General features: G+C 48.1%; 1 protein-coding gene across 2 annotated transcripts in view; it reads left to right on the forward strand.

Annotated features, from left to right (window-relative positions):
* The window catches only part of KIFC3 (kinesin family member C3), a 446,810-nt gene that overhangs the window by 126,121 nt on the left and 296,224 nt on the right, over nucleotides 1-24,465 (forward strand). The window lies entirely within an intron of this gene.

The following is a 24,465-nucleotide window of genomic DNA, read 5'->3' on the forward strand; positions in this document are numbered from 1 at the left end:
AGACAATGACTCCTCACTAACCGCCCAGTGTACTGTAACTGCTGGGCTACTTCTCTTACCTTCAAAATCATGTTCCCAAAATTATTATTAAAAACAACAATTTGATAAATGTAATGCCTGAATTAATCTCAAGCACTGGCGACCGTTTAAGGCTGCATCGCAATCAATCGGTATCTTGTACACCATGGAAATCAGTCTTGACCCTGCTCTTATTTGGAACAGTCAAGCCTGAACTGTCTGGCCAGGTCCTCCCATAACCAGAACACACGCAACCTTAGACAGCCAGTTCAGGCTGGACTGTTCCTAATGGAGCAGGGTCTATACTGATTTGCATATAGCTATATCCAAACTGAGGTGTCATGGTGTGTAAAATAACGATGGAGTGGGATGCGGCCAAAGTTATTACCAATGGCTTAGATTAATTCAAGCATTCCATCCATCACTTTTTTTTGTACACTTTAGGGTGTCATGGTAAGTGGGACGTGTATGCCCGGACGTTGGGCCTATGCACACTGTCACTAGAATGAAGGTGTATCCGGCTGATGAGGTTATAACTAGGGCGAAGGCAGTCCTGGGTTGCTTGTGTTCTTGTTGAGGGAGGACTTGGCCTGGTAGTTTGGGCTGGACTGTTCCGATTGGAGCAGGGTCAAGACTGATTTGCATATAGCGGGGTCCAAACTGAGATGACCTGGTGTACAAAATTACAATTGGGATACGGCCTGATTAAATTCTAGTGGCTGAGATTAATGAAAGCATTCCATCCGTCACTTTTTTGTATACTTTTTAGTGTGTCCGTCAATTATTAATGCATGGTAATGCAGAAATACTCAAATTCATCATTTATGTCAATTCTTAAAAGCAATACTTAAATGAGTGTGTCATTATTCAAGTTCAATGCCCCCTCCACACACACCCTCCATCACCCCGCTCCTAACCCTTGGATAGTAAATCCTGTTTCGGCCCAGAGTTTGTGCCTATTCATCCAGAAAGAGTTAAATCCCCTCGTGTTAAGATCACATCACCCTTCATTCAGAGCTTCTTTACTTTGGTCATGTGAGTTCTCGCGCAGCACGTCACTGCCAGATTAGACAATGTCTGGTTTTAGCATGTAATGTGTTAGTGGGTGTTCTTGAGTTAACTCAGTGTTTCACAAGCTCGTTTGCAACCAACAGTTGATACCATAAAGAAAAGATCAAGAAATCTAGTTTATTTTCCTTATTGAACGATAGTATATAAAATGAAATGTATACATCTAGTCCGAGACCAGTAGACACTTATTGTGACAAACCTTTGTTGATGTACTTGATACAGTAATATCTATGGTAGATTTTCTAGGACTTCAATACTAAGTATTTACTGAATATAGGTTGCTCATGACATTTTTATTTTTTATTTATTAGAGTTTTATATAGCACGAACTAGACCCGAAGATATCCGTTATCAGAGCGCTTTACATGAGCAATAGTTGCGTTACAGAGGGACACATTCATTTTTGTTGGGCACGGGGAGATTAAGTGATTTGCCCAGAATCACAGGGTGTTCAGCATTGTTGCAGAGACTCAAACCCAGTTCCTCAGCTTCGAGGTCAACCGCTCTAGCGGTAAGGCCACATTTATTTATTTAATGCGATTTTTATATAGCGCGAACATTACCCATAGTAGTGGCATCGGTACACCTCGTCCCGCAACCCACACCACCCAAATGAAACAGACAAGTATTTGGGAAGCATTAGTTGCAGGTTTATTTGTAATTACAAATAACAGAGCGGGTTAACTGACAGGTGACCCCCTAGCCCCACAACCCCTTGTTGCAGGGCGCCTGAAGTTGAGCCAAAACTTAAACACCAGCGGCCATGGCCCGATGTGTCACCTGGGAGGAAAATTCCCCCCACCGGTGGACCGATCGTCCACCTGCCCCACCCTCCGGACCAGGGAGAGTCGACTCACACCTTGCCCAGTCAGGCGAGGCATTATTAGCAAACCCCCGGTTGCACAGGCTTACAACCGCCCTCAGGACTAACGGGGTGCCGTCGGAACCAAGTTCCCAAGAAGGGCCCCTTGGATTAGATATGACTCAGCAGTGTGCTTCTCGCACTAGGGCCTCAGGTCCTGTTCCTGCGCCTGTCCTGATGGGGATCACCTTGTAACTCCTCCACAGCCCTGGGCGTGGCATCCGCTGCGCCCAGAGCCCCCATTACCTAGCCCTAGCCATCTCATCTGCACCCTGCTAATTCAAGCGCCTCCCCTAGGTCTAGTAAGAAAATGGCCATGCCTACCTTGGACAAGTGTACCCCGTCGCTTTCCCAGCATCCGATGGATTTGGCGTGCAGGAAGCCATGCCTAATGAACCCCACACCTCTCTGTTCGCAGAATTTGCGCATAGCTGCATTTACGCGCCTGCGCGAGACTTCTAATGCCTCCTGCGCTATCGCCCCGTGCCAAATCGGCCTAGGTGTAATATCAGACAAATATATATTGCACTGTCCTAGTTCGCCACTTAGGATGCTCAAGTCTTTCCTCATTGCGTCTAGCAATCGCCTTTTTCCTACCGACACCAGGTCGTTCCCCCCTAGGTGCACCACCAGGATGTTTGGCTTTTGCCTTCTTTCCTTCATTAATCTGCGCAGCGTCCCTATTAGGGCCACCCAGCGCATCCCAGGGAAACCAAACCATGATATATTGGTGCTGTTGAAGCCGGGCTTCCAGGTGTTGGCGCTCACCCATCTCGCCAGTCTCGTGACATAAGAATGCCCCATCACCCAAACCTCTGTCCCTGGAATAAAGCACAGTATGTTGCAACATTAATCTTTTATTGACACACTTTAAAGGCACCGCAACCAAAACAACCACTGAGGCACTGTACAAACCTCCACTGAGTGGCTACAATCACTTGACTTTACATCGTCTTATTTTGTCATGACTTTAATGCAATATGTACTTTATTTACACGTTGTCCACTATGTGTCTGCTTGCCGGGTGAATTACACTCATTGGTCTCACGTATCTCTTATAGCAATTTGAGTCCCATCTACCTACTTTTTTAATTGCTTCGGCTGGGAGCCCTACTCTGTAAGCCGTGGTGGCAGCACCTATCCTAAAAGAATGGGAACTAAACTTGGCCCCTGTGGTTGAGTAGCCTGCCAGGAATAGGCATCCCTGCATCATATGGTCAACTTGGTACTTAGTGACAGGGGAACCATCGGAGTGAATAAGTAATAAACCCCCCTCGTGCGGACGGCAAGACAGGAAAGTAGCTAACAGAGCCACCGGGCAATAGGTGTCGTTGCCCAGCCGTTGTAATGAGATGTTCCTCCCCTTGCCTCCCTGATCTGTCTTGGAGCATTGCAGCAGGATATCGACCGACTCCTCTGTTAAGCGGACGTCTTCCATCAAAATGGCCCTTGGGTTGACCTCCTTTTTGGACCGAGCTACCAGTTCTCCTATCCTAAATGCTCCAAAGAATGCTAAGCTAAAAGTCACAGAGAAGAGGACCGCCTCATAAGCGGAGTGTGCCACCTTGGGCAGGGCGTCTATCATGTTTTTTAAAATATCATAGTCTATGGGGGCCCTTATGTCAGCCCTTTTCGGCATCACTCTGGCCCAGCCTTTGAGTGCCGCCCTGGTCGGGAATAAACTTGTTGGGTCCTTCTGGCCTAGCAGCCGTGCATGGTGCCCGATGGCGGACAGATGCCCTGCCATCCATGAGTGGCTCTTCCCTTCATCCTTCGCCCAAACCATGAATGCCTGCACTTTTTCGACCTGACTCGCAGCCCCCCTTTCCCAGGGGCCCATAATTTCACAGAATGTTTTAACACAAGTCTGGTATCTTCTCATGGTCCGGGGAGCTAAAGACATCTCGCCTAGTTCTCTGATGCGCTGCGCCACTGCAGCAGGTGCCAAAGCCGGGCCGGGAAAGGCGTCATCTCTTCCCTCGCTCTCGGCCACGCCTCTCGGAACCTCTGCCAATGGAAACGTGAAAGTGCGTCAGCAGCCGAGTTTTGTACTCCCGGGATGTGCCTAGCCTTGCATTCCACATTACTGTATAAACATACTTTGACAAGCTCTCTTAGTAGACATAAGACAAGTGCACAGGAGGCCGACTGGGTGTTGATGGCTTGGACTACCGCCATGTTATCTGACCATAGAACCACTCTTTTTGCCGACAGAAGTGCGGGCCATAGGTGGAAAGCCACCACTATTGGGAATAATTCTAACACTGTTATATTGTTGGTGATCTTTTTCTTCCTCCAAGCATTAGGCCACCCCGCCGCACACCAGTCTTTGTCGAGGATAGCCCCAAAGCCTTCCCTGCCTGACGCGTCTGTAAACAACGTCCGTTCTTGGCTGCTGATCCAAGGCTCCCTCCATATCACGGAGCCATTAAACTGTTCGAGGAAATCCCCCCATAGCTTAAGATCTTCTTTGACCCCAAAACTCAACCTCACTTGATGATGCCTGCGCTTTATCTTTGAAGCTGTCATGGCCAACCTGCGCGCGAAAGCCCTACCAGCAGGGATTACTTTAGTGGCAAAGCTTAGTCTCCCGTGAAGGCTCTGGATATCGTCTAGTGACAATTTTTCCTGCCCCCGCACCAGTTTGATCTGCGCTGCTAGTTCTGTGACTTTGTCTGCTGCTAACCTGGCCTCACCTGCTATGGTGTCAATTTCTATGCCCAGGAAAGTTAGCGCCTGTGCGGGCCCTACGGTCTTCCCCGAGGCCAGTGGGACCCCAAGATAAGTTGTAATTTTTTGGAATTTTTCCAGTGCCTCAGCGCAGTCTGCTGTCTCTGCCCTGCCTACGAAGAGGAAATCGTCCAGGTAATGAGTTACGCGCGCCACCCCTTCCACCCAGTACCCATTGCAGAAAGGTGCTAAACGCCTCGAAGAATGCGCAGAATATGGAGCAACCCATGGGCATGCACTTGTCATAGTAATATTCTTCACCCAGCCTGAAACCTAGTAAACCTAGTAAATCCTCCTCAGTAGCCTTGCCTCCTTTGGTATCTGTGACAAAGCCTTACACTGGCTTTCGTCCTTTCTTTCCGATCGGACTTTTCAAATTTTTTCCAACACCTCCACTTCCAACACTTATTCTTCTCCTCATGGTGTGCCCCAGGGTTCTATTCTAAGTCCTCTTCTTTTTAATTTATATGTTGTTCCTTTAGCACATGTTGCTTATCTCTCTGGTCTTAAACTTTTCACGTATGCTGATGATTCACAAATTGTGTTTTCCCTATCTCAAGCTGACCCTTCATCACCTTCCTCTTTGCAATCTGGTCTTAATGACATCTCTCGCTGGATGAGCTGTAACTTTCTTAAGCTCAACAGCGATAAGACAGAGGTGCTTGTCTTTGGTAACAAGCCTGACCTATGGAGTTTGAGACACTGGCCATCAACTATGGGAGATTTACCCATTCCATCGGAACGAGCGAGAAATCTCGGGGTCATTATCGATAGGGAGCTATCGATGAAGGATCAGGCAAATAAGGTTGCAGCCACCTGTTTTACTATTCTTAGGTGGCTGCGTAAAATCTTTTGGATCCTGCCTTCTGACACCCAGAGATCCGTTGTAACGGCTCTGGTGACCTCCAGATTGGACTACAGTAATGTGCTCTATCTGGGGGCGACCAGGGAGGTTATGCGCCGTCTCCAATTAGTCCAGAATGCCTCTGCTCGGCTTCTGTGTGGATGTCGGAAATATGACCCAATTTCCAAAAGCATAAAACAACTCCACTGGCTCAACCTTGATAAACGAGTGAAGTTCAAGACACTATGCTTCATGCATAAGATAAAGATTGAAGCTGCCCCCACCTATCTCCAGTCTCTTGTTAAACCCTATGTTCCTGCACGCTCTCTTCGCTCCTCCTCCCAACATCTTTTCTGTGTGCCTAAGTTTAGGCTCACTAGAATGGGCGGTCGTTCCTTTTCTGTACTAGGACCTAGACTCTGGAATTCTCTTCCTTCAGACCTTCGAGTAGAGCACTGCCATCTTCGCTTCCGCAAAGCCGTCAAGACCTGGCTTTTTGCCCAATAATTTCCTTCGGAAAGCTGTTACCTTTAAGACCTGGTCTGTTGCGCTTTAGTTCCCTCTGGATTATTATGCTATATTGTCAATTAGCGCCGGGAAACCCTTACGGGTAGCTGTTCGCGCTCTACAAGACTAATAATAAATAAATAAAATAAATAAATAAATGTTGGCTGCTGGGGTGAACAGGCAGGAGGCGGAACGCAGATTCGATATCAGCTTTGGCCAGCCAGGCCCCTTTCCCAGCTCGTCGCACCAGGTCCAAGGCTACATCAAAAGAGCAGTACGATACAGAGCACACCCCTTCCTCCAAGTTGTGGTTGACTGAATCACCTTCCGGGTAGGATAGGTGGTGAATTAGCCTGAACGCCCCTTTTTCTTTTTTTGGTACTATCCCCAGTGGTGAAACCACGAAGTTATCCAATGGTGGGTGTGTAAAAGGGCCAGCCACCCTCCCCATTTCAAGTTCCTTACCTACTTTAGCTCTCACCGCCTCAGGGTTGGCCTTTGCTGATTTAAGGTTGTCTGCGTCTCTCGCGGCAGGGACCCCTACGTATGGTATAACAAAGCCCTCCGCAAACCCTCCCAGCAGCAATCTGCCATCTAGTCTGTTAGGATATTTGTTCAGTAATGGAATCGGTTGCTCTAGTTTTATCGGGGAGGGCCCTTTCACTGGGCCTATCCTAGTTGGCATTGGAGATACTGTTTGCGAAATAGGGGCAGGGGTGTCACATGAGTGCGGGGGGGGCGTGAGGGTGGTAGTGGCCCTCTTACTTGTTCTGCCAGGACCCTCCCCTCCCCCTTGATAGTTGCTCTGCTTTTGCCCCTTGTTTGACCTACACGTTCCAGCCTGATGCTGTCCTCCGCAGTTACTGCACGTGTGCGTGAATCTGCACGATCTCCCCCAGTGGCAGTGTCCACCATTAAATAATCTGCAGGACCCCGGGGATGACCTCCCACCTCCCCTCTTATGGCCTCTCCCCTTCTGGCCCCCACAAAAGGGCACCCACTTTTGTTCTGTCTGTGTCGCGCTGCCGCCTTTGTCATTGTGCACCAACTGCGTATCCTGTATTTTACTGCCGGTTGTTGTGCCATGGAGAGCCCTGGACCCCATATGGTCCATCCACAACTGGACCTCTTTGTGGTCCCAGCGCATCTTGGGACATTTTGACATTTTCTTTCTAAATTCCCTATCGTAGTCTAGCCAACCTAGGCCTCCCCACTTTTTGGCTTCAATGTGAATGAGTCTCCCATACTGAACTAACGCTGGTCCTTGATCGCCAAACTTTTCCATGATCACCGAGGACAATATCGCAAATGCTTCCAACCAGGTATCAATATTCTTTTCTGGCCAGGGCTGGAATCTGACCTTCTTTTCGTCCTCTTTTATCCCTGCCTTGCGTACATCAGCACCCTGTTGACCTAACATGAGTAATGAGAAGATATCTATGAATTCCCTTTTCCATATCAATTCCTTAGCTGCCAGCAGGACATCCCAGGACAATGAGGAACGGCCCGACAGTAGGGGGGCGTCATGCACCACTTCTTCCTCTTTGCTTGGCAGCGCTGACGAAGGAGCAGGTACCGAGGTAGGGATCGCTGTACTGGCGTTAAGCGCTGGCGGCCCCACAGTGGCCGGGGGGGCGGGGATTGGCGCTTGTGGAGCATTGGGCGCTTGCAAGGGCAGACTACCAGCCGGCCCAGGTGGTATAACTGACAAGTTGGACAGATCTGTCCCATCAGGTCCTCCACCCTGGGAACCTGAAGCGCCAGGGGTGGCGGTGCTGTTGCGCCAAACATTGGACGGAGTTTCCCCGACATGGGAACCATGTGTAACACTTTCCCTTATCTCTTTCATAAATCCTTCTAGTGAAGACATGATCTTACCCAGATCGCTTTTAGTAGCATACTCCATAGTCTGTTGGCCGTTAGCCGCAAAGTTAGATGGACCAGGCAACTCCTGAACCATTTCCGGCAGTTCCGAAAGGCCTCCTGCGTCATGTATTACTGCGACCGTGGTCTTGACGCTGGCCTTCTTTTTGGGCGGTGGCGGGAAGTCTTTGTTTGTAGGCACCTTTGTCCTTTTAGACGCTCTAATGAGTCCTGCACTACTTATCTCTTCTTCCTCCAATGCCACGACATCGTTATTCACACAGGCGTTCGCCGGGTTGGCCTTGAGCAAATTGGTGGCCCATGCCACACCGTTCGTCTCCACTAGTTGCAAGAAAATCGCCGCATGTGCCGCTTGAGCTTCTGAAACCCCTTTCGCACCTGCGCCAGCTGGACCCCTTTCGGACATCTTCTTATTCTCCCTGCAAGAAAAATTATCGTGACTAATGTGCCCTCTCCTCCCCATTTCTTTTCTCTCACTCTTCAGCTTGGCACACTTGATCCTTGTCATACTTACTTCGAAACTCCTTAAAAGGGGTGGGGAAGTACTATTCCACGAATACGGTGCGTCGTTCTTAGCCACGGACCTGCATTGATTGACACAAAATTGTTTAGGCTTAGCCCTACCCCGTGCCTTACTAAACTGGGAGGATCAGCCCCTAATTGCCAATCCCCGAGGAACGGCCCCGTATATCATCCCTACCATAGCGTAGGCCCAGGGGGACCAGACCATGAACACGGGTCCCCTTGGTGGCAATCTTAACCCTTATAATGGCCAGCCCACCACCTTCATTCTTACCTTTTACTCGGCGGGGGGGGGGCGTGTTCTTGCTGCTTTGTCTCGATCCTTATTTGCCTAATATGGCTGAAACCTCAGTGTAACCTGCAGCAGGGAAACGCCCACAAAGTCATCAACATATCCTTTCCGCTATCATATTATGTATCTCAATTAAGCTGGCAGTACCGTTCTAATAATAAAGGCAGTTGATGGCAGCTAAGCATAGTTGCCTTCCTAATACTGTAACAAATTGCATGTCACTTTACCTAAAGGAGGGAAGACATCTTTTCACGTTATAGACTTTTCTTTTCTACGCGTACATGCTGTTATTTTACCGAATAAACAGCATTATAATAATAAAGGCAGGTGATGGCAGCTAATCATAGTTGCCTTCCTCATACTGTAATAAATTGCATGTCACTTTACACCTAAAGGAGGGAAGACATCTTTTCCAGTTATAGACTTTTCTACGCGTAAATGCTGTTATTTTACTGAATAAACAGCATTAAAATCGTCCTCACTTAAAACAATGCCAGCTCCGCTTGATGGGCTGATTGTGTCATTTAATTCAGGATGTGATGTAAGCTGGGCTGTTTTGTAGGCCTTAATTAAGGATGCGCCTCCGACGAAAACATCACCATCTTACCCCGGGGTGTTAATCTTTTATGAATTGAGGACTTCCAAAGCTGTACAGTCTCCGTAGCGAGCCCCTGGACTGGACGTGATGTGCTATGCATACATTATGCCCCCGATCCGGTGAAGCCTACCGACCTTGCGAGGCCCGCTGCGTTAATTAACTGCCAGCGCTTTGGTGCGGCCCTCCGAGCACCTCCCCCGAGACCTCTTCCTTGAAAAGGGCGCTGGGCCCGCCTCGCTCGACATGCGAGGCCTGTATTGAAAAAGGCCGCTAAAGCCTGCCGCGCAAAGGCCGCTAGCCCCGCCGTGTAAATGTCGAGTCTTCTGGTGTGAAAGGCCGCTCGGCCTGCTTACCCAAACAGGCTAAGCCTGCTTTATTACGGCCTCTGTGTTCGCCCCCAACCATGTGCGGGGGCCTCTGGGCCGCCGAGACAACCGGCGATGCCTGCCGTACGAAAGGCCGCTGGCCGCACCTGCGCTGCCTCCACCATGCACTGAAAAGTCCGTTAGGGCCGCAGACAATCGAGCGAGACTTTCCTTCGCTCTGCCCGCCTAACCAACCGGCGAGCTCTGCGGTGCTAGCGGCCGCTGTGTCAGCCGTGGCCTCCCCACCATGTGGGGGATGCCTCTGGGCCGCCGAGTCAAACCGGCGAGGCCTACCGTACCACAGGCCGCCGGTCCTACCTACCCCAAACCGGTGAACCGTGAACTTAAAGTGGGGCCTGCTGTATCCCGCCGGGCGCCCTCCCCAATCGAATACGCTTGCTGGGCCAGCAACACAAAATTTAAAATCATGTCCGCTGGGCCCACCGTGAACTTAACCGGCCGCGGCGCCCTGTGAGGCCTACCGTATCCCGCCGAGCGGCCCCCCCAATCGAATCCGCGCGCTGGGCCAGCCACATTAAATTTTAAATCCTGTCCGCTGGGCCCTCCGATAACTTAAAAGGCCGCGGCGCCCTGTGCGGCCCGCTGTATCCCGCCGGGCGCCCCCCCAATCGAATCAGCGAGCTGGGCCAGCTACACGAAATTCAAATCATGTCCGCTGGGCCCGCCGGGAGCCACGCTAGCCGCCTCCCCCGCCCTAAGCGACTTCCTCAGCAACCCGGTCGCTTCAACGCTACCGATGCTGTACTTTCGCGCACCATCGGCGCTACACATTTCCCCTTGCCCCCTGCTTCTAAACCCCGCTCCCAACCGGCGTAGACGCGTAGCCCGGATCTCTGGGCTCCCCCGTGGTAGCACCACGCAGCCCTGTCGACTCGGATTACCGAGGACGGGGCCCAGGGGGGAGGCCTATGATCCCTTACCTCAGGTCCAAGTGTGAAAACGGGCCTCGCGTCCGGCGTCGTTGCGGGGGTGGAGGGAGAGGGGGGGGGGCTGGTGAGAAGGGGGTCTGATGCCTGAGGCTGGCGAGGAGCAGCCTAGTCACGTGTAGCTGCCGAGGCGGGGGAGAGCGACGAAAGAGGGCGCCTCCTGGGAGGGGCTCCCCTATATCAGGCCCCAGGAAGTGGGGGGGGCTTCCTTCGTGTAACCCCGCCCTGTCCCACCCTTCCTCCCCATGCTCCTCGGTTCACCACGCCCTACTACGGGGTTTGCCCGTTTAAGGGGTCCCTTGCAGGGACCTCGGGCCTCCCTCAAAGGTGTCAGTGCGCCGGATGGTGGTGGGGGAAACAGCATGCTGGATCCCCGGACTGATCTTGAGGTCATGCTGGGCTCCATCTTGTGGAAAGAGGAGGGCGCTCAAGGGCAGGCGCAACTGTGCCACGAAGTCAGGTCTCCCGCCTGGCTCAAGTACCCGCAGTGAGGCTCACCCTCTCCCCTAACAAGTTGGTAAAGGTAGACAGCATTCTAAATGGCTGGAAAAAAGATACTGTGTCTTTTTCAATTGATACATTTCTTTATAATAGGATTACAATAGGAAGAACAAGGAGCTTGTTAGAATCTAACACTTATTAAAACGTTCTGGTGGGATTACAAATATGTATCATGTCACAGCTTTTGTACTGTATAGTTGGACCTGGTGTGGTTGACCGTCTGTCTCGACTTCAGCACTCTCTCTCCGTCTCAAGATGAGGTACACCTGCTGGGCTGTTAGAAAAAAGGCTGCATCCTCGTTTGTGGTGTGTGGGTTAAAGGTCGCCTCTCCCGTCCCAGTTATGCGGTGCGAGCAGGTCGGAAGGATCCATATAGTGACCTGGCCACAGGTAGGAAGGGGTAGATCACTAGTGTGCAGGTGTTCGTCTTGTCGGGTTACTCTTTTTTTTTTTTTTTCCTCCACCTCGTCTCGTCTGTCAGACAGCAGTCTCGTAAACTAATTTGATAGTCAACCGTGCAGGTCAGTAATTTAAGCACAGTTTTCTTTAATTGTGTATATTAATAGTTAAGCCGCTGGAGCACTGTGTAGTGTATTCTGTAATACGTTCTAAATAGTATACCATTATAAGATTAATATTTAATTCTTGTCTGTCATGACATCCGAGCCGCCCAACCTTTCCTGCAATTCCAAAAAGAAACTGAATGCACGTTTTTCAAGGTGCTCTGCTCTACTCTTCCCAGCAGAACTACCCATTATTATGTGTCTTGTAAATGGGCGAAATCCTATTTTGGGGGGGTTTCCCATTGTTCAATAACCAGTTGTTTCCTAGCCAGGTTCATTCTCCATAAATATGGCTGCATATACATGATGCCGACTAGTACTGGTGACATGATGATGGGTCCAATTGACTTTAACGGTATAGAGCACAACCGTTTCTCTCCTCAAAGTAGGTAAGTGGGAGGCTGAAAGAGCTTTCGGATATCTACTTTTTTAAAATAAACACTTTTTATCAGATTGTGCCAAGCTTAACATACCTCGGTAAACACAGAAGTTCATTAATGGTATACGCGATATATTAGGTAGAATCTAGCTAGTAAATTCACACAGCGACCTTCCGACCTCTAATAACTCAGCTGGTGGATCCTTTATCCAGTTTTGGCTCTTGCAAACCAGTGTGTGTTAGCCAAGACCCCAAATCTTACTGTGGTTGTTCGGACATTCCCTGGTATCATATATACCTTTTTCGAGGTAGGCGCACATGTCCTTTCCTTGGTGCCACTCTTCAATTGATGGAGTAATATTACTCAGCCATTGGCCTCAATAGCCCTTTTAGCTACTAAATCCTATTCTCTCTAGGGTACCAATGGGTATGACGTGCTTTCCCATTCGCCCATGAATCCCATTATAGCTACTTTTGACAAAAAGTACTGGCCACCTGTGAAATCACACAAATGCTTTTTGCACCTACTGCGGAGTGCCGTGTGAATCTGCACCCATTTTCAGTAAGCATTTGGGAGGGTAGTCATTTCTATTTAGCAATTTAAATTGAACTAGGCAAAGACGTGCCGATATCCCTAACTTGCGTGGTGCCATCTTTGCTTCCATGCAGTCTTTGTGATCATTTTGCCTAAATCTATATCCGTCAAATCTTAGTGTTGTTGGAATAAAAATGTCATAGCTGAGTTATCCATGCATTGTATGTCTTAAGTTAGCCTTTGCTGCACTATTTTATATTTAGCCGCCATTTTGAGCCATGTTCGAAATTAACTTTTGTCTCTCTCATTCTCCGTTCCAGCTGAAAGCAGCTGTAAAAGTTTTCATTTCTCCAAGGTTGAGCTTCGTTGTACTAATAAATACATTGTCCTTGTCTGTACATACCTTTCCCTCCAGATAGACCTGCTCCCACCCTTAGAATGGCTGGTACAGGCAGAGTGACCTTGGTGCTGAGATAGCATGTACCCGATCTCAGGATTGAAACCCATCCTTCTGTATCCCTTTTGTTCACCAGCTACCAACCGGAAATTTCCAGTCGGGGCTTGTCTTTATTGGTTCTAAACTGTACATAATGTATCACTACGCTTGCTAAAGTCAGTCCCTCTGCAGCAATCCAAGGAGGCTGGTCAGACTGGACTCCACTAGCGTTTACTTGAAAAAAATATACTTGGTTTGTATGCTCTACTGTCTGACAGACTCTTCATTTGTATGGAAGGCTGAGAGGTGGTCGCGAGTGACCCTGGTGGCCCTAATCGGGTCACTTCCTTCAGTTGGTGCCCAAACAGGACCTCCATCGGATGATCCATCCTCGCCCGCGGACAGGTGAGGAGGTTGGGGCCACGTCAGGTCGGACAGGCTAGCCACGGATCCCTTCATGAGAGAGTCCTGAACTCGCAGCTGCCCCGTCTGTCTGTCTGACCGGTCGGTGCCTCGCCCAGCGATCATCCTGACTGGGGTCCTGAATGGCGAAACCGTTGGATCTGACCGTTTTTTGTCTGAAGAGTCAGCAGTGGAGAATAAATCTGTTTGCCCTGTGTGCACCAGGTAAATTTGCTTTGGTTCATTGTGGATATGGTACCATTTTGGTTTGCCTTGGTATGGTCTGAGGACCGATTTTGGTTTGCACTTGGGGCGGTCTGAGGACCAATTTGGATACAAAGTATTTAACGTTTTGCCTGGCAACCTAACGGATTTGGTATATGGCTGGGTCCAAACTGGGTGGTGTGGTGAGCAAAAGAATGATGGATTAAACCCAAATCCTTGTGACTGGGGGTGAATGTTTGCATTGTCTAGCATTCCGTCCATCAATTGTTTCTTTTGCACATGTCGTCCTGAGTGGGATAGGTATGCCAAGACGTGGGTCCAGTACTCACTACACCAGTGGATTCAAGCTAGCCTTGCTGATGAAGGGTGATGCCATGAAACCGGTCCCAGGAAGGACCTGGCTTGGCAGTTCGGGCTGGACTGTTCCCACAAGGAACTGGGTTAAGACTGATTTGCATATGGTTGGGTCCAAACTGGGGTGACGTGGTGAGCAAAAGAATGGATTAAACCCAGATCCTTGGGACTGGGGATGAATGTTTGTATTGTCCAGCATTCCGTCCATCAATTGTTTCTTTTTCATACGTCTCCCTGAGTGGGATGGGTATGCCCAGACGTGGGTCCCATGCTCAGTACACCACTGGAATCAAGCTAGCCTGGCTGATGAAGGGTGATGCCCTGAAACCGGTCCCAGGATGCTTGCTTCCGGTCCAGGAAGGACCTGGCTTGGCAGTTCGGGCTGGACTGTTCCCACAAGGAACAGGGTCAAGACTGATTTGCATATGGCTGAGTCCAAACTGGGGTGGTGTGGTGAGCAAATGAATGATGGATTAAACCCAGATCCTTGTGACTGGGGATGAATGTTTGCATTATCCAGCATTCCGTCCATCAATTTTTTCTTTTGCATATAGCGCCTCCTGAAGGCACTCCGAATTTTTACATGTATGTTAACCCCTTCCGTCGGCCATTGGCCGACGGCAGCACTACCTCTGCAGTGCTGCCGTCGGCCAATGGCCGACGTGGCCCTGCCCGTTTTGCGGAAGTGCCGCACTGCCGCAAAATCGCGGCAGCGGTGAACAGGTTAGACATGGCATTGGCCCTATTATGGTTAGTACGTTATGGCACAAATACACGAGTAACAAGGCTGAGTTATGGTGGCCTTTGACATGCACCTTTGATGAGCAAAAAATGTGTTTTTTACAGGAGAAGTTGTTTGCAAAAAGGAGTAGGCAGTCGATCTTTGATTCCCTGAGAACATGGCAAAATGAGGCTAAACAGAGGCGAATGAAAGCAGAGAAAGAGGCCCTGAAGGGGAGGAAGCAAACATTGACTCAGAGAGCTGTAGCGCATGATGGAGAGAATCAGGAGATGGGAATTGAACGTGAAGATGGAAGGTTTCGACTCAGTATTGATAAATCATTTGTAGCCCGAGAAGAAAATGACACTTGTAGAGGAACTGCTAGGTGCTCAACCCCCACCTCCATAGGCCCTGCTGAGGGTAGATCCCGCCCTTCCCCAACCGGCCCAGCTACCCGGTTCTTCCTGCTCTGCTGTTGCTGCTTCTGTTACTATTGATCAGACTGCCTTGGCTACAGCACCTCCTGTCCTTTCTTTGTCTTCGCCGTCTGTGGCAACTGTGACTGTTAGTACTCCTACAATGCCTATTGCTTCGGCGTGTCTCTCTTCAGCCCTTACACCTACGATGCAGCCGACAATGAGGATAGTGCCTGCTCCCTCTGTTGTTACCCCCACTGTGGTCACTCATTCCCCGACATTACTGAGTAGTGAGACACCAATGCGCAGCCCTGACAATAGAGTGTGGATGAAATTTAAAGAGCGCATGGGGAGGACATTGGTCCGGTCTGATGTGGGAGATGCAGAGAAAAAGGTGGCTGCTAATCGGGCTGCACAGTGGGCTTGTAACACCATTTACAGTGTGGAAGATGTGTGGAGTGTGATGAAAGATGATGAGCCTTTTGTACAGCAACATGCCCTTAAGCACATTGCGGCTACTTTGATCGGTCTGTAGGAGCAGCATTTCAAGGGTACAGCACCGCAGATTATAGACGATATTAGGGATCATGTGTATGTTACTGATATGGAGCCTGCTCATGTCTTTGGTAATGTTGCAACATTTTTTGCTTATCGGGGAAGGTTCCTGGAGAAGAGCCCCACCCCGGTGTCTCAGTATCCGGTGTGGACCTGCAAGGTCCGAGGGACTCTCCAAGCAATGAAGAGTCGGAGCACATCTGGAGCAACCAGGTAAGCCCAAGAATTCACAAAGTGACCCTTGATAGGACCCACAGGCCAACGGACCAGGGATCGCGAGGAGACCTCAAGCAAGTATGCAAAGGAGTACCCTCAGGACACTTGGAGAGTAGAGGCCAGAAATCTTTAGAGCAAATACTGCTCAGGGTCAGGACTACACAGAGTCCAAAGCACAGGCTCAGGAATTGTCACTAAGCATATGCAACTGCAAAAGTACGCCGTTTATAGGGGTTCCGGTTGCACGGTACCCACGAGGGATACTGGTCTCAGAATCGCTGAGAGGGCAGATCGACCTCAGGGACCTTCGAGAACCCACCTCCTGTGTTGCTGAAATCTTCGGAGTCCTCAGGAGCTCGGGAGAAGCAAACCGGGTAGATGCATTTAGGTGCCTGTTTTTGCAGGGGAGTAACTCCTTTACTCCAAGGGAGATTCTTCAGTCGTCTAGCGTCGTGCAGGCAGTCGAAGTACTTGGTTTCTTCTTAGCAGAAGCTTGTCCAGGTAAAAATCTAAAGTCCTGTAGCCAGGTAACCAACTTTATACCCATGGGAAGAGGTTGGATAGATTCTGTGGACCCTCCAATGGGAGGGGCAGGACAGGGGGGCGGGTACACCCATGTCCTTTGTCCAGTTTCGCACCATAGCAGGATCAAATGGCTCCTGGAACAGGTTTGTGCTGGACTCTGCACAGGGACACCAAATGTGCCCCCAGTGCAGACTTTCTGGCACTCTAAGAATGCACCCACCCAGCCTCAATACACTAAATCCTGTCTGAGAGGTGGTTACAACTCCCTGTGACAGGATGCCTATCGTCATGCCTTCCTCTGTACGAGCTTGGCTCAGCAGCAGGAGAGCAGAATCGTGTCTGTGGCTGGCAGCATCCATTTTGTACTGCCCAGGTCGAGAAAGCTGGTGCCGGGTATGCCGATGACCCACATATGTTCCTCTAGAAGGGTAGAATCATACCTCCCACACCAGTAACTGGTGTGGAGGTATGATTCCAAGGTGTTTGACACCAAACACAACATGTTACTAAGCAGCCATTTTAAAATTTGCATTTACCGCGAGGTTATAATTAACTTAAACATATATGTCTGGCTGCATCACAGACAACCCCGGAGAATGGACTCCGAAGGCTGCAGAGGGGCTCTGCTCATGCAGGAGCACCCTCTCGCGTAAAACCCAAAACCCTGCTTTCAGGATTAAGACCTGCCATAGGGGTGACTGATAGGTATTTAAGTGTAGTCATTTAGAGAGATCTAGCGAACCTATATCTCAGTAAGTGCTGCAAGCACCATTTTACACAGTCTGCAATAGCAGAACTGTGGTGTCAATTTGGATGGCCTCTCATGGGTGGCATAATGCATGCTTCAGCTCATGGGAGGCCTCTGGGGTACGTATGCCCTGGGTACATGATGTACCAAATTCTAGGGATTGATAAGGGTACCCCAGAATCCAATCTGGAGTGTACCTAAAGTACATGCATATCAATTTACAGGAGAAAGCAGATAGACTGGGGTCCTGGATAGCAGGATCCCAGTCAGACTAGGCCAACAACTTTTTGACATCAGCAAAACGTGGGGGTAACCATAAGCAGATACTACTTTCCTACACCAGATGCTTTACCATTAGCCCTTTTGTCCAACAGAGCAATAGCACATTCTAGGACAAGATTGTCACCTTACGAGGTCGTTTTCGGGCGCCCCACAAATGTTTCGGAATTACAGTATCCTTTGCTGACAGATTACCTGTGTGAGTTAACTAAAAGTCTGCGTTCTATTCACCAACAGATCCCTGACTCCCTGCCACCTGTACCCAAGAGCCAGGACATGATATTCCGCCCTCTGACTTCGTCTTAGTGAAAAGTTTCCAGCGGAAAAAGAGTTTGGCGCCTCGCTGGAAGGGACTTATCCAGGTCTTCCTTGTCACCCGCACAGCCATGAATGTCTCCGGCTGAAAGAACTGGATCCATTCGCACCACTTCCGCTGAGTACCCCTGCCCTTGCCCTATGATTAATGGATTAACGGATGCCGAAAATAATGAAGAACTAAATGCGGTAGTCCCCCCGGAGATCAAATCACTTAAGGAGCCCCTTTCCACTGCCCCTCTGTGCCTGAGCCCCTTTTCACCTACGCTTCTGTGCCTGGAGTCACTAGGTACAATATGCACCCCCAAGGGAGGAACAGTGCACCAAAGGAGAAGTCAGATTAGCTAGTGACAGACAGCGCACATCAAGGTGTACTTGTCAGTAGTACCAATGGTGTTAGTTTAGGGTGAGGCGAGATTGCTGCATCGTTCTGACATTGGACAGGATAAATAGAATGTTCTCCCCTGGAGGGGGGGGGGGGTATATTCTCCTGGACGTCATGAGATTCATCGTGAGCTAGGACTGAGCAGCTCCACCGCCGGTGCTCAAGAGTGCCAACATTGATGAACAAAAGGAGTCTACCGGTGAGGCTCAGACAGACACTTGGCATCCTTGCCATCAGTTTTATTGCATTCCCTTTTCCTTACTTCAAAATCTATTTGTTTGGTCGACCCCTTGCAGAGGAAGAACAGCCATTTGCACCTCCGCGCCCAGTGCGGGTTTGGTCCACGAACAGTAAATTCGTTTTTATGTCAATAGTTGCGATCACACTAATAATTGTATCAGGGATATCCTAGTTCCTGGATGAGAAGTATCCCATGCATTCTTTGGTTGGTACAACACTGCTTCCTCCTGAACACATTTTTGTCACTTTTGCCCCTCACAAAGGAGAGCATCGAAAGTCCTATAAGGATAATGTTTTTATACAAATGTTGCATCAGGCCCATGTGATAACTAATACACCTAAATGTTGGGTTTGGGGAATACTTCCCTCAGTGATTCATAAAAGTGAGAACTTGTTGTCCACGCCACTGTGAAACATCACTAGTTGTGAGGGTTGGTTTGCATTGCTCAGTATGGTGCATCCCCATCCCCAATTCGATACTCTGGATAGGACACCTGTTGATTCTTGCACTGTGGTACAAAATGTGCGTTCCCAACATTGAGGATGCCTTGAAGGGTATTGTACGTTTTTTGGGGCCCCATGGTCAATAGCCTCCAGCTTCGTAGGCTCACAAGGGTGGAGGAAGGGGTTATAAATAGAACAGCAGGGATACTGACCAATATTACTGCTGAGCTTCAGGCTATGAGGCTTGTTACTTTACAAAAACAGATGGTGTTAGACGTCATACTTGCCGATAGGGTAGGGGCCTATTGCGCCATTGGAAATTATATATTGTTGCCATTTTAATATTCTTATATCTTTTTTGTAGAATTTTTTTTCAAATAAATAGAAAATAGACAAAATATAAATAAATTTGTTTTTCTTAATGATATTTTGTAAACCAAATGTATTCTCTTCTTTAGACACAAATTACTTATCAGATGATTTACATTTCAAATATCACCATCATAATATCAATTAATTTGTGCTGGAGTTTTGAGAAGCTTACAACACATCATCATGCATTTGTAATTTTGGCCAATCTTTAAATAAAAGAGAATTCAGCTTGACCCACGACCCAAAATATTGTGAAATAGATCACTTAGATCTAGCTTCACGAGGTAGCCCTCGCTTGAACATTTGGACTTGGAGCATCTATTTTAAAAGAAGAGCTAGCATAAATGAGGAAAGGTAGCAAAGCTTTCCTCATGTTTGACTTACGGTGGGATTCTCAATAACGATTCAGGATAGTGGCCAGAACAATCGATTTTAATATAAGCTAACATATATCCAGGATAGAATCATTATGTATCACAGTCGTCTTCAAGCTATTGCCATCTAGTTATCTATAAGTTAAACCACTGACATCGTCCTGACGAAGGCCTAGCCGAAACGCGTTGTCCTCTAACAAGCCGCCAGTCTCTGTGCTTTCTGTGATCTATTTGGTTTTTATCATTGATCTCCTTATACCGAATTAAGAAATGGATAAAGAGAAAATTCTGGATGTACAAATGAATTGATATTATGATGATGATATTTGAAATGTAAATCATCTGATATGTAATTTGTCTAAAGAAGAGAATACATTTGGTTTACAAAATATCATTAAGAAAAACAAATGTATTTATATTTTGTATATTTTCCATTCATTAAAAAATATGTTCTACAAATAAAGATATAAGAATATTAAAATGAAAATGATATATAATTTATATTGTCCATTAGTATTGTTGTTTTTAGTATAGACATTTCAGTTGAATCTAGTTGAGATGCCAATTTTAGATATACACTGTGCCCGGTGTTTTGCGCTTTTCCAAGAAGTAATTTCCTTGCTTGGGTTTAGTATCCGATTTGCAGGGGCCCCATACCTTTCCCAAATATAATCCTAACATAGAACAGTGAGCTATTAACGGTTATCAAATAGCTGCATGCAAATTGCTAGGTATAGATTAGAGCGTTAGGATTTTTTGCCCCAGTCTTTCATTATCCTAATGTTAGAAAGAGAGCTCATTTGGATAGAAATCAATTCTGGTTATTAAAAGTAAATCCCCAACCTTGGTGTTACGTTTTAAATTCTGAGTTTGTGCTTTTCCAGACCAAGTACTCTTAAACTATTCTGTCTCCCAGTAGGGATGTATCAAATAAGTCACAACGTGAGGGGCCCCCCGGGGTACGATAAAGGGCAGATCATCGGGGGAAAAAACAGTCAAATTACATAAAAGAGAAGGTAGATCTGCCCATGTAGGATCAAATATCGGCTCAGTTCGAGTCCAGAATTTTCAATAGTCACCCATTTAATCACTCACCAATAGATCAATGCCAGATACAGTTTGGACAGAGGCAATTTGATAGAAAAAATTCATTTTATTCTTATATATTTCATAGCTCTCTATATATAGCACAATTACACAGTCATTTTTTAGACAGTTTTCATAATAGTAAGATAAAAGCATATATATACAGTATGGATGACCACTCACTCCTACATCTTGTAGTACTCTCTTATGTAACATATCCTATGCACGGATTTACACACCTATGATTTATTGTTTCTGTGTAGTGTGTGTCATGTAAAGTGCTCTGACACCCTACACTGGTAGGAGTGGCGCTGCATAACTAATTAAATGCATCAGATAGAGAGTGAAAATTGAGTCTTGAGGGGCACTGTTAAAAGGGTGGTAGTGAGGGAATTTGCGATGGAGGTTTCCTCCACTAAGTATCCATGGATGCAGGGTGCCAACAAACATCGTCGCACCAGGTGCCACCAGCACTAAAACCGGCCCTGCATTTTGATCTATTGGGGGGATATTGCAGGGGCCCCTCAAGCACCCATGCAAAGTCAGTACGATCTGTTAAAATAAACAGCAACTGCTGCTGCGTGTCCAAAGCTTACTTGGATCTGATCTGGGCAATTTGCTGAAAGAAGTACAATTGATTTGACGTTGCAACATAGAAAATCCCAGCGAATAGGCCCCGTGTGACTCTGTGTCACTGCGCTCTGGAGGGCGAGTGCGAACAGAGCAAGGCAGCTGAACGTCCGTGAGCGCAATAGAGGGAAGAAAGAAAGAAAGAGAGTGAGAGTAATGAAATTCACAATCACATTTCATCTTTTTATATGCATTTTATTTGCACGAAAAAGAACACATTCTATACAGTTATGAATTTGCAACTCCGACGAGGTATACAACAGGCAAATAACTAGTCCAACTTACAGTGTAAATGAAGCAGGCAATGCAAAATCAATTCCAGCAAAAACAAATTAACTTCAGTCCAGACTAACAAAGATTAGATTGAGGGAAGACCAGCTTGGCGCTTCTGGCTGAACTGTTCCCATGAGGAACAGGGTCAAGACTGATTTGCATGTGGCTGGGTCTGAACTGGGGTGACTAAGTGATCAGAAGAAAGAGATGGGTTTAACCCAGATCTAATAGTGACTATTGTGGGGGGGGGGGGAGGGCTCTGAAAAGTTTCAGCATGCTGTCCGTCATCCTACTGTGTTTGCTTTGTAAGTCTGAAGTTGGCAGGGGCATGCCCAGATGTGGGTCCCTTGACCTTGATCACTGTGCCACTGGATTCAAGCTAGCCTGGCCTATTAGGGGTGTTACCCCAAAACCGGTCCCAGGATGCTTGTTTCAGGTCCAGTGAGGATCTGGCTTGGCAGTTCGGGCTGGGCTGTTTCCATAAGGAACAGGGCCAAATCTGATTTGCATATGGCTGGGTCTGAACTGGGGGAGCTAAAGAACAATAATGGATTCAACCGAAATCTGTGACTCAGGGTAAGTGTCTGAAAGGTTTCAGCGCTCCGTCCATCATCCTCTTGTGTTTGCTGCACAACCATAACATACCTGAGAATTGCAAGATAGATTTTTAGCAAACCGCAATGGTTACTACAGCCTAGTAATGAAGCAGGATTTGGTGGCTATCGGCAGAACTCGGTTTCAGCATGTTACCCTGGTCATCACAGACCTCCACCAGCTGCACCTGATGCATTGCAGTCTCCTTCTCCTTACTCCCCGCCTCCAGTTGTGTGTGGATCACCAGCTTTCACATGCTAATAAGGACCAACCCCTCCTGCACCCAATTTTGCTTTTGCTTATTTATCTATAGGGACCTCCTCTTAGGAACACACACTCCCCGTAAAGTGTTCCACACCCAACCTCTCTTCAGAGCAGTTCTAATTCACCTTTAAATTGACAATACATCCCCTAGTCTCTTCCCTGCCCATTCATAGTTTACGATAATTTGGTATAGATAGCAAGCAAAAATGGAGTGGAGCAATTTGTCTGGCACATCATGATCGTATTGAAATATTTCTGGACTTCCTTTCAGAACTGTTTAAAACGCATAGCTTTTAAAATCCTGTATTCTGCTCTTAACGTTGCGCTGGATTGCTTGATCAGCGATCCGTGGTATAACTATAGCATTATTTATTGTTGTTGCTCCCTTTTCGCCCCGCTTTTTCGCCTGTCCCCCATCTTGTTTACTGAGACCTCTCCTTGTCCCATTTTCCCTTCTCTTCGATGCATTAATAAATCAGCACCTCCGCCCCGGAGTTAATCCGATTCGCACTTGTTCCCTCACCTGCCCTGGCCTCGCGCCACCGTTACTCAGGAATGGCGGTATCAGGTGCTGAAAGAGATGTTTTACCAGGTTGGTTCTCAGGGGCACCACGAGAACAAACTCTTCCATCTGAAAATTTCCCGGCCACCGACTTGTGCCCGAGCGCCTGGCCTAGGCCTGCGCCAACTCCGCCGTTTTGGCAGCCGGTTGCCGTGGCGATGAACCCGGCGTTCCCAGTGTGGCTGTGACTGGGAGGAGGGAGGGGACCCCTCGGAGCTCCGCCCGAGCTCAGACTCTGCTGGGCAGTGTCAGGCGGCCCGAGGCCGGGCACGTGTTTGGCAGGCACACCCTTGACCATTAGTGACTGGAAGAGGCCGAGCGGCACGAGAACCGGGGAGTGTTAGGATGGAGGCCAGAGGCGCGGCGGGGCCGAGGCGGAGGAGGCCCAGGGTGTACTGAAAGTGGGTCAAAGTCGGTAAGTGCTGCTACACGGGAGTATAATACCCCCCCCCCCCCCCCCCGTTTGGGTACAAATGCCCTAGGGCAGGATGTTTCATAGCCTAAGTCGCCACTGTGTACTGCTGTCCGCAGTGCACGGCTTTACCAAGCACTTCTGTGTAGATTTTCAGTCTGAACATCCTAATTCTCTCAAAGTTCACGTTTGTAAAGTTGATTTTAAAGGAATCTACTATAGAAGTAAACCCTTTATTTAATTCAGGCCAAAATGGAACACCTGTTTTGAAAGATGAAATAGTTGTCGGGAAAATTATCAACCTCATAAGTGATTAGTGTAGTTATATGCGTATTCCAGGTGGGTGACAGTAGTAACTAATCGAGTTGAGTATGTCCGTGTCACGTCCCTGAACACCTTAGAAGTGGCTGGCGTGTGTTGCAATGAATTAATATATGCACTTCTGAAACCTGTGTTTCCCCGGCGGGACTACTCAGCCTTCCATCATTCCGAAACTGAAAATGAGTACTAGTCGGTTAGGCAAGTTATTGGAATTGCACCGGTTATTTATTCATCGTCTAGATTACCCAAATTGTGAACGTGCGCTTTACTAATATAGGCGTGATGTTTTTGTCGGCAATCTATTTGTAATCCCATTTTATTCAGCCCTTTATTTCCCTCGGATAAAAAGATATGTTTGGGTATTCTGATGCAGGGCGATAATCGATTATGGAAAGAAATATCGCAACAGCACAAAGGGAGCGCTTTTCGTTAGGCTCAAGCTATCTGCCATATTTTAAATGTAATAATGGCCCTTTTTGACAGGTAAGAAAATCCCCAAACCGTCTGTTTATGTTGCAGTCTGGTAAGGAAGGGACATGGACATTTGGCAGAAAAAACATTGAACCCCTGGCTGTTTGCAGTGCGACCCCGAGCTGTCCGTGCTCCCTCGCTGTACATATGGTAGCAGCATGCCAGGGGGTGTCCTTCAATCAGGGCCGGTCCTAGAACTCCTGGGGCCCCGGGCGAAAGGGAAAATG

The sequence above is a fragment of the Lissotriton helveticus genome, chromosome 12 (genome assembly GCF_964261635.1).
Source record: "Lissotriton helveticus chromosome 12, aLisHel1.1, whole genome shotgun sequence".
Taxonomy (NCBI): Eukaryota; Metazoa; Chordata; class Amphibia; order Caudata; family Salamandridae; genus Lissotriton; species Lissotriton helveticus.